Consider the following 10,605-nt stretch of genomic DNA (forward strand, 5'->3'; position numbering starts at 1 on the left):
AGCTGGCTCACTGTTTAAAATGAAATGGACTTCGCAGTGTTGTAGCATAAGCAAGCATGCCACTTTATAGAGCAGGATAAATGTATCTTTTTGCAATTAGTCCCACTTTCGTTTTCCTATCTAAAATTACTGTTAAATGCTTAAAGTAATTGAAGTTTTTGGGAAAATACTCCTGATGAAAGAGGTACAAGGACTCCAGTGCAAAAATATCATTGTACTTCTACAGTTCTCACCACAGAGGATGCTGAAACACTTCGATGTTATTTAAAAAAAATATATAATCAGATTTTAGATTCAAAAAAAGGAATACTTAAATTTTCAAAATGAAGAGAAAATGGTACACCAATAAGGCCACATGGAATTCAGACGGAAGACCTGAAGAAGTTTAAAAAGAAAGTAGCTGATTTTTCCTGCATGAGCAACAGTTGCTGGGTCATAAAATAGAAGCACAAGGGTGAAATCCTATGAAATGAACCCAAACAAACCTGAAGTGAATAGATAGCTCGATGAAGTACTAAGTTTAAAAAAAAAAAAAGATTTTACATAGTATACTAAATGATATGTTTGTTTAAAAAAATAAATTACCAAACCCTGACCCTTAATCTGCTAGAATTATTGTAAAAAATAGGACAGTCTGATGGAATTGATCTTTATTTGTGTGTTTACAAAGGCTGTAGTTCTCTGAGACACTGCTACCATAAAAATAAGGCATACAGTAAGGTGGACTGTGAAGCACTGGAAATAAGATGGGGGGAAGAATAGGAAAAAATGCTATAAATACATGAGAGTGATAATAAATTATGCCAGAGCTTTATTGGACCACTGATTAACACCACATACACTGGAGAAAAGAATAGATGTTCTGATAGCAAAATGAGGTGGAAATGGTACTAAGATTATGCAGGACTCAAAACTTTGTGAAATTGCAGTGGACTATAGCAGAACTTAAGAAATGGCTGATGTTTGCAAATATAACAAAGTAGGTACTTGGGTGGGATAATACCAATTTACTCATACGCAGCTAACCAACAGTCAGGAGAAGTTCTGTAGCTAGAACAGTAAAACTTCAGTGGGAATCGGAAGTGACTGCCACCAAAATGTTCAAGCAGCAGTGGTGTGGAATGCTTAATAAAATACCTAACGCCGATCAATTTTATCAACACTCTGAATTACTGTGTTCATCCTTGTCTGTCCCATGCCAAAAAAAGATAGGTCACATAAAAGATAAGTGGGTAATGAGTGGTTGAGAACAGATGAAGTATTTTGGGATTCTTTATTTCAGAAGTTTGTATAAACCAGAGATATGTAACAGTGTAATTTTTGCCAGGTTATGTACAACATGTTGAAGATTAAAGTTAACACCTTTAAAATCAATAATGGGAAATGGTTTTTATGACATGCACAAGTGCAAACTCGATCCTCAAGATATTATTGAAGCCAGGGGCTTAGTAGGATTAAAAAGTAATGAATTGGATATATAGATGAGAACATGCAGTTACGTTAGATCAGAGGAAACTATTTATTTTGAAAGACTGTAAAACCTCATGCAACAAGCAGCCTGGTGGAGTTTGGAAGATATTTCTGTTGGTGCCTTGACAGTAAATATTGAGAGGATATTTAGATTTCTTTTTACTGTAACTTTCAGAACCTCGCTCTGCAAACCCTGAAAGTAGGCATTATTAGCCGCAGACTGTTGGTTTAGGTTGCAGAATTAAACTGAAATGTAGATCTGAACTGGGGTGGCGATGTTCTGTTCAAAAAATAATTTTTTTCCACTATGGTGAAATATATCACCAAAATAAGATGCTGGATGCTTTTACTCAATTCTCATAAACTTACCATGACACAGTTTGTCAAGAAAAATTCTTGACTAATCTAGCAGAATATGTGTTTTACTATACCTGAGACCTGATGATTTTACAAGAGGAGTTTTTCCAGTTTTCTGTAGAGCACATTTTATAATTTTCTCTTACTATCACTTGGTCTTAAGAACTGAAGGTAGTTCGGTATGTCAGTGGCTGCACATAGGTACACCTGAGGTTTCTGGGGGGGAAGAGCTGTGGGGCTGGAGAGGAAGCTGCTGGAATAGCTGGAGCTATTAGTCCGTGAGCTACTTCAGAACACTGTGCTGTATTCAGTTGCCTTGACACTTTTTAAACAAATGGTGTCGGTGAATTGCCATATAAATGCTTTTGCATTTTGGTTCATGATTTTCATTTAATCTAAAAGTTAATTTTACACAGCATAAATTCTAATCACCTACTGCAGTTGGTGGTGCCAGAAGTGTGCTGGCATCTTGACACAGGTCCATTACGGATACTTTTGTAGAAAAATGCCATTTGCTAGGTCAGGCTTGGTAGAAAAAGACATTTTGTTTTTTATGAAATTAAGTTACATCAGTTGTACCTCCTGACTGGTTTTTATCAAACTTCAAATCACATGAAGAATTGTTAGTCTCTCTCATTAAGTTGCCGCTTTTACATTTTTCATGTCATAGCTTTTCACAGCCCAGAGCCTTTAGACTTCCTTTCCACAGGGCTGCAATATAAACAAGTTGCACAGTTCTTAGCATTTCTATCTAAATGCTGATTGTGGCCTTACTTGCAAAGATAGTTTTTTGCCAGGTTGATATGGTGTCATTCTCAAAGGTTAATGATTGGTATGTCTCTGTCTTTTTTTTTTTCCCCGCAACAATGATAAAGATCATTTCAGAACTAGCTCTTCTTATTTGAGGACCTAGATAACTACATCTATCTGTTTGCTCTCAAGGCTTTTTCGAGCTTGGATAAAATGTTTGCCTTCTATCATGGAATATCTTATTTAGAAACATACCGTTGGAAAAAAAAAGAGTTCTGCTTATAAGTGCCAGAGTTTTTTAATTTCTTAAGCCCAGAGAGCCTCCCCACCTGCATATAACAAGGTGTTTGCTAGCTTGACACTGGTTTCAGATTTAACACCTGCTTCAGTATCCATTTAGGCTGAGAAAGGTAAGAACATAGCAAACTGAGGCAGGTGTGAAGGTTTCTGTTGTATCCCCCAAAGTTTTTGGCTGATGGCAAGCAGTTGATTTTAGGACCATAAATCAATGCTTGGGGGGTACTAGGATATCCGTAACCACTACAATGACCTGGTGTGCAAGCTAACAGGTCTAATGGAGCATGGTGTTCTTTGGTGCTTATTATGACTGTTGCTGTGCTCTGGCTATAAAGACAGCACTGATACTTTTACTACCTCAGAAGCTTAGTTCTATATGGTCTGTATTATTTCCCCTTCAGTTTCACGTTGCTTCACATTTTCCTGCTCTCTGTCAGCAAACAAGGAAGGCAGAAAAACAGGAGTGTTATGTGAGACCCACTCTGCTGAGGAAGGAGCAAGGAACATGGAGGTGAGTTAATGTGGCCGCTTCAGTAGTTCCTTTGACTGCTTAGAAATATGAGTCTAAAATGTGGTAGACCTGAGGTCTGTGGGCCAACCATGACAGCAGTGACCTGCTGACTTAAGTTTTCTTGGTACTCTGCCCTGTTATGATTATTTAAGTGACCACTGACAGCTGGTCACCATTTGAGCAAACACTTGGCAGTATGTCTGCATGACCAATTTGTACCAGTTTTTTGGAATGAGTTAGTGGGCCAAAGCATCTTTTGTTGAGCTGCTTATGTTTCCACTCAGAGTTGTTTTGGGAGGATGCTGCAGAGTGCCGTGCTGGCTGATGTGCATTTGTGTCTTTGCAACATGTTGGTCCAATGACTCAGTAGCTTGTAGGCTACCCCATGTTATGCCATCAGTAGCACAGAGACTTCAGGTGAATATTGAGAAACTCTTTCCTTTGTTGCTGTTTCTCATCATAGGACCATGTTGATCATGTATTCTGTTTTTGTAAGCCATGACAGCTCACCTTTTGACCATGCCCATCTTCCTGAAGAGTCATAGGCAGGACTCACCTTGAAGCCTGACCAAGATGCAGAGGTAGAATTGCTGCTGGATGCACTGGAAGATGTCTGTGACAAAGAACAGATAGCAATTATTTATTGAACTGCCCATGTGGATGATAAGATCATCTATAGTTCCTCCTTTGGTATGCATTTGAGACCAGTTTCTCCATTGGTATGAGGAGGCTCTGAGCCTAAGAGACGGCTATGAATTAGCAGATTTACATCATGATTTGGAAGCAGGGCTTTTGGGTGAAGATCTCTACAGGGAACTGCTCCGTGAAAGAGCACAACACCTTCCAAGCACCAGTATGTGTGAGGGAGAGAGTGCCCAAGAGGCTTGCGGCTGTTGCTTAGTGGCCAATGACTTTGGAGGTGGAAAGTCTACTACAAGGAAGGTGGACAACAAAATCTGCGTTCTCCTAGCAAAATCCATAAGGTCACGTGGAACCTCACCCAGCATTGAGTCCTCAGTTTCAAGCACTGTGGGCACCTGTGACTACATCAGCAAGAAGAGTTTCTACTCCTTTTATGTAAGGCTTCATGGATTTCCACAGATGTGCTGACTGGTATCAATGGCCCAACCTGGGACACCCCTTTCCCCTACCATCTTCTGCGCACGTAGATCTTGAGAGCAAGAGAGACTGGTACTCCTTTTCCTCCAGATAAATTAGTATCTAGGAAGAGTGGATCCTTAAGTGCACTCTGGGCAGTGGTGCCAACAGTCAGTGGCATAGGGTCATGAGAGGGTAAAGTGTCCATTTATCCACCATACTGCACACTGATGAATCTGAGAGCTGTGTAGCCTTTGAAAGCAGAAAATTCATGTTTGAGTTAAAGGCGGGTGTAGAAACCTAGGAGGAGGAAGAGATGGTGAGATTTAGAAACACCCACAAACATAAGGGCTTCCTTAATGTAACCCAGGAGACTTGCAAGGACAAGGGAGGGTCTGCAGCAGCAGTGCCAACACAGGGGGGAGAGGGGAGAACTCGATGGTTTACAATGACTTTGATGGCTGATGGCATTCTCAGAAGGCAAAAAGATCACAAAATAATACAAATTGGAAGGGACCTAAGGAGGTCTCTAGTCCAACCTCCTACTCAAAGGGGGGTCAATTATGAAATCAAATCAGGTTGCTTAGGTCTTCATCCATTCAGGTCTTGAAAACATCCAAGGATGGAGACTGCATAACCTCTCTGGACACCGTGTTCCCTTGGCTGACTTTGTGTGAAAAAAAAGTTTCTTCTTTTAGTAAGTCTGAACCTCTTTTGCTTCATCTCACGACTGTTGTCTCTTGTCCTGCAACCATGCAGTACGTGGCTTGGTCTTCTTGCTAACCTACCTCCTTTTAGGTGCTTGGAGGCTTGGTCTCCTCCAAAACCATCTCATCTCAGCTGAACAAGACCTGTGCCCACAACCTCTTCTCCAAGGGCAAATAGCTCCATGCTGAATTTGTTCCACTTCATGAGTTTCTTTGCTGGGGGTGGGACAAGGCTGGACACAATACCGCAAGTCCTATGCACTGTCAGTCCCTAGCAGTCAAAGATGTCAGTGCCCAGAAACAGAAAAGTGTCAGGAACCAAAGATTATATACAACGAAGTGTTAATTTATAGGATCGGAGGAGGAACAGGAATGAGGATAGTGAACTGAAATGCTTAAAAGTCTAGATGTCTGTATACAAATGCAGTAAGTATAGGAATATACAGAAAGATTCTTAAGTGCATGATCAAAATTATGACTGCATTAGCAAAACAGAAATATGGTTCCATTTATTTATTTACAGGGCTTGAACATTAACATATACAGAACTTTTTTTCAGGAAGGACAACAAATTGAAGAGAGGAGATGAATAGGGCAGTATGTCTTCTCTGAGGTATGGAAGATTGACCAATTGAGAATCTGTGGCAATAACAAATGGAAAGAGAGCAAGTGCTGTCGTTGCGGTGAGAGTTTACTACAGACATTAAATTAGGTCTGGCTGAGGTACGCTGGGCCATTCTGCGACTGACCAAGCCGAGTCATCTGAAATGCAGGAGTTGATGGTAATGGGGCATGGTAACTGTGCAAATGTGTCCTGGGAAGGGGATGCAGGTTCCAAGGAGAGTTTTGATACAGCAGGCGTGGGGAAAGCAGAGAAATGGAAGAGGTCTTCTGTGTTCATCCTCACCAGTGAAGAGGAACCAACTCTCGGTGCAGGGCTTAAAGGCAGTTCAAATATGAGATAATGAGGTAGTAAGAGTTTACTCTCAGGAAAGGAGGGAAGGAGAGGAGCAAATAAGGTTTTGAACAGCAGAACCAATATTGCCCATTTTTGTGTAGTAGTATCAAGAATAAGTTTATGGCTGGATTCTCTGATGCCTAATGAGTTGAGCTCTAACAGCAGCCTTTGCTGAACTGAGGTACTTGTCTCTTTTCTTTCCTAGTTGGGTTATTTTGTGACCCTTCTAAGAATGCTATGTCTTGAAACATCTTTCTCAGAGTTGAGTGAAGTTTGTCAAATATAGTTGAAATTTGTTAAGGAGTTCACTTTTCCTTAGGCAGCCCAGCAACCACAAGGAAGGTGTCTGTAATCTCAGAGAACGAAGAGGAAACATGTCATGGGGAAAAAAAGTCTGAAGAAAAAGGAGTTCAAGAGAGCTGGCAGGTCCTTAAAGAAATTATACTATGGGTAGAAGTACATATTATCCCAATGTGGAGGATCAAGAGCTCTTCAGTGCCTTCAAACAAAAGAGGATGCACAGAAAGCTCTCATTGTTAGGATTAATCTTAAAAGAATAGTAGAACACGTTGAAATAAAATCAAGGCAAGCCACAAAATGAAATGTAACTATTCAGAGATACTGCTCGAAAAGGAAGAGGTCGTCCATTGCTTCACAGAGAATGAAGACTGTAGACAGTGTTGCTGATGAGCACTCAAGCTTAGGATGTTATTCCTAGATTTAAGTAGGAATAATAACACACATACCTGATGAGGAACCGTTTGTTAGGTGCATCTAACTTTACTATACTTACAGCAAACGATTGGATTGCTACCCCTATTTTAGGATCAAGGAACTAGTAAAATAACAGCAATAATAATGATACAGTCTAGATTTGTTATCTACACATATCAGACCAATTTATGGCAGGAGAAAAGACAGTGGGCACATTAGAGGTAGACTCTTGGTGGGGATAATTATCCCCAAATGACCACTGCAAGAGGTGAGTATGGAGAGATGATGGTGGGTGGATCTCAGAGGGGAATACATGTATTGATTGTATTTATCAAACACAGTGAGCTGACCACAACATCCATAATAATATATTGGCTCATTATAGTACAAAACATATATTAGCTCTAACATAGATTACACCTTTACTTTTAATCCTCATCACCGCTGAGGGAGCCAGGAACTGCCAGCAAAGGATCTGCAGGGAGGGAGTAAATAAATGGTGTTGCAGAGAACCTGCCAGCTGCCACATCCCATGGAAATGGATGCCGGGAAACCAGTAGGTAAAACACTAATTTTGAACATCAGTTGATGCTGCTACTGATGCTTACTTGTAATGTTACTATTTTTTAGTTTAAGAAAGCATCCTTTAATTTTAAACTTTGCCTGCACAAATTCATGTTATGATTCAGAGGGTTCTATACTCCTGGGTGGTTTTCAACCTTATTAAGCATCAGCACAAGTTTCCCAAATGGTGCTGAGAAGCTGTGGCTTTTGGGAAGGTGAGAATCCCAATTCTCTACTAAATAGGCTGTTCTTCAACCCATAGAAGATGGTGGTGCTTTTTCTCTTTTTTCATACTGAGAACCTAATGATGCTCTGGATATCCTCCCACCATCTTCAGCTGAGCTAGAGATGTCCTGGCTGGAGCTGCAGACAGTGCTGTGCTAGGGAAGGAGGTTGTATCACCATCAGAATTAGTTCCCATTCCCCAAGCACCCTTGCTTGAGCTGGGAGGAAAAGGAGGTGTTCTTCCTCTTTCTCTGAAGGAAGAAGCAGGTCAGCTGAGCAGGTGGGTGCCAAGGGCAGGGGAGCACTGGGGTGGCACAACATAGTCCCTGCAAGACACATTGCTCACAGAATTATGTAACTGACCTGCATCTACTCCTTTAGACTGTGCTAGCTGGTGCATACACACAAACAAGTACTGAGCCATGCTGAAAAAATATTTTTGCACCATCTGTGGGTATTGCCTAGCTAGTAAGCACAGAGACTAGGGAGTGGTGCGTGTAGGGGTGGGGGGAAGGGGGGGCGTGATATTTTGGCACTTCCTGGAACATCTGAGACCATAGGAGAAAACTAACCATTTCTATGTTATCTACAATCCCCTCACATTTTTAAGAAAAACACTTCAGACTCCTTACAGGTTTATGAACAGAACCCTAAAGACTGCAGCTCTCTTCAGCAGCAGTAGCTCTACTGATCCATCAAGACCTAGTACTTTAATTTCAACATCCCACTCTCTAGAAAGTTGTTGAAGCTCCATAGCAAAGTTCAGTGCTTCAAATCCTGCCCGTTAGAGCTCAGTCCTCATTCCCACATAAACACAACCATTTTGCAAACATGATCTGATATTAATTACCCCCCTGGCACCAAAAGTCAGGATTTCCTGATGCAGCCCGCTAATGTAAAATGCATTAGTGAAAACGATGGCTCCAAGGGGTTAGGTTCTCTAAATAAACACAGCAAAGTTCTTCTTTATTCGCAACTCCCAAGCTATTCTGAAAGACTGATTTCTCCAACAAGAAAAAAAAAAAAAAGACTAAAATCATCCTTGAGTTTTTAATAGGTTATAAATGCCTTTTCTCCATTTAGTTGCAGCAACTGATTGTCAAATTGTAGATGAATGAAATCCAACTCTTTCTTGCCTTAAAATTAAGTTTGTCTGAGCTCCTTTCTGCTGTCATGTGCTTTGTATTGTCTCTCTGACAGCAGATGACTGAGGATCAACAGGACAGGATTGTACTTCTGACTTATGGGTGAAGGCAGCAACACTAAAATTTGTGGGTAAAAAAGGAAAAGTTTGTAAGAGCTAGGGAAGATTATTATGTCAAAAAAAAATCTTAATTTCTACGGCACTGGCTTAGAATTATTTTTCTTCCACTAAAAATAGGAAGAAGGACTCAAACAAAGCCAGCTTGCAATGAATGAGAAATGTTCAGCTCTGTTAACAAAATATGTCTGTGAGGCCAGTGATATCCATCTGAGAAATTGCCCGTGTCCTCATTGGCAATACCAGTTTAAGGCATTGCCACCTTCTGCCAGTACCGCAGTGCATTGCTTTCGCATTTTTGCCAAGAGTTGGACACAATCAGAAATTTGATCTGGCTTGAGCAGAAAAATAAGAAAACATTTAAATAAAAACCCAACATAGTAAATCCCCCGAGCCATTCCCAGATCAGACCTAAGCAGTATGGTCCTGGGACACCTGATGGGCACAGTGAACAGCGAGAATAAGAGACAGGAGCAGCAGGAGCTCACCCAGACGCGATTGCCCAAAGCTACCCATTGCGGAGCTGCTGCTGCATGCCGAGTGCCAGCAGCAGACAGCTGGGGCTGTAGCCTTGTGGTCTGCACCGGCAGCGTTCGCAGGGAGATGGCGGCCCGCCCTGCCTGCACAGGGCTCGCCAGGCTGGGGTTGCTCGGGGAGGATCCCAGCGTGGGGCAGGACTGGAGAGCATCAGGGAGGGGTGAGCTCCGCTTCCCGGTGTTCTCCCATCTCTCGCTGGCCACACCACCGGATTTGTGAGCTCCTCCAAAGTGCCGTGCTATGAAACTTCACACAGGCAAATAAAAGGCAGCTTTAAAATGCTTGTGTGAGATGCCGCAGACGTCACTTGTCACAGAAGTCATAGACCAACAAGTCACACGCCAACTTGGACACCCCTGCCTCCCTGACAGCCCCCTGTCCTATTTGTGCCCAGGGTTTTAGAGGGGTCTTTGGAAATGAGACCCAAGGTATCCAGCCTTGTTCTGCCTCTTCTATGGTTGCATTTCCCTACCTTTCCCTCCATAGGGAGTGTGTTAAAGCTCTAGTCTAGCCCTTTTATACAATATAACGAGGCTGAAACGGTAGTGAGGATTTCAGTCCATAAATGGCAAGTACTGTATAACTAGATTGCCAAAATAATGTATACTCAGTCCTCTTCCCATTTCAGAGCAGCTAAAAATATATGCATTGGTATGATAAATTCAAGTACCAATTCAAGCATCTCATCCCCACCCGATTTGAAAAACAAATGCCTGTTTAATATTACTCCACTAAAAAAAAAAATGTATCTGAAATGCTGTCCAGCACATATAATGAAATCTATTCAGCTAATAGTCCCATCCCGTTTATAAGAAAGGCTGAAACCTGCAATAGGTTGAAATAAAATTGAATTACAATTTCAATAGAACTTGTCCAGATCAAATTTTGTTTGAATCATTTAATAAGGCACACCTAATCACTGGAAAACTTCACCATTTCTTTGAGCAGTTTTCGAACATTAATTCTGAGGGTAAATGCATCTTTTATTTCAACAGTTTGTCTATGCCACGTTTGGTTACAAATTTAACTTTCTTGATTACAGCTAAAATGAAAACCCTTTCTGTCTTGGTATTCTAGCCTCGCATATTCTATTCTTCAGTTGAATTGTATCCTGGAACATGTTTTACTTTTGTCTTGCACACTTGTGGAGGAAAGA

The sequence above is a fragment of the Pterocles gutturalis genome, unplaced genomic scaffold (assembly GCF_000699245.1).
Source record: "Pterocles gutturalis isolate BGI_N339 unplaced genomic scaffold, ASM69924v1 scaffold19384, whole genome shotgun sequence".
Taxonomy (NCBI): Eukaryota; Metazoa; Chordata; class Aves; order Pterocliformes; family Pteroclidae; genus Pterocles; species Pterocles gutturalis.